This window comes from Chrysochloris asiatica, unplaced genomic scaffold (assembly GCF_000296735.1).
Source record: "Chrysochloris asiatica unplaced genomic scaffold, ChrAsi1.0 scaffold00360, whole genome shotgun sequence".
Taxonomy (NCBI): domain Eukaryota; kingdom Metazoa; phylum Chordata; class Mammalia; order Afrosoricida; family Chrysochloridae; genus Chrysochloris; species Chrysochloris asiatica.
The window spans coordinates 2,101,328-2,101,736 of record NW_006408878.1 but is presented as its reverse complement, the minus strand read 5'-3'; the positions used below and the strand labels follow the sequence as shown (position 1 = coordinate 2,101,736).

General features: G+C 35.9%; 1 protein-coding gene and 1 pseudogene across 1 annotated transcript in view; one reads left to right on the top strand and one right to left on the bottom strand.

Annotated features, from left to right (window-relative positions):
• Window positions 1-409, top strand: part of PDE4D (phosphodiesterase 4D, cAMP-specific) — a 2,172,274-nt gene that overhangs the window by 141,680 nt on the left and 2,030,185 nt on the right. The window lies entirely within an intron of this gene.
• Window positions 1-409, bottom strand: part of LOC102831076 — a 201,746-nt pseudogene that overhangs the window by 1,000 nt on the left and 200,337 nt on the right.

The window sequence follows — 409 nt, the reverse complement described above, 5'->3', positions numbered from 1 at the left end:
CTCTTCACTTTCAGCAAGCAAGGTTGTATCATCTGCATATTGCAGGTTGTTAATGAGTCTTCCCCCAATCCTGATGGTATGTTTTTCTTTATATAACACAGCTTCTCAGAATATTTTCTCAGCATACAGGTTGAATAAGTATGATGAAAGAATATAACCTTGTCACACACCTTTCTTAATTTTAAAACATTCAGTTTTTCCATGTTCTTTTCAAATGACTGCTTCTTGGTCCAGGTACAGATTCCTCATGAGCACAATTAAGTGTTCCAGAATACTCATACTTCGCTATGTTGTCCATAACTTGTCATGATCCACACAATCGAAAGATTTTGCATAGTCAATAAAGCACAGGTAAACATCTTTCTGATATTCTCTGCTTTCAGCCAATTCCATCAGACATCAACAATGA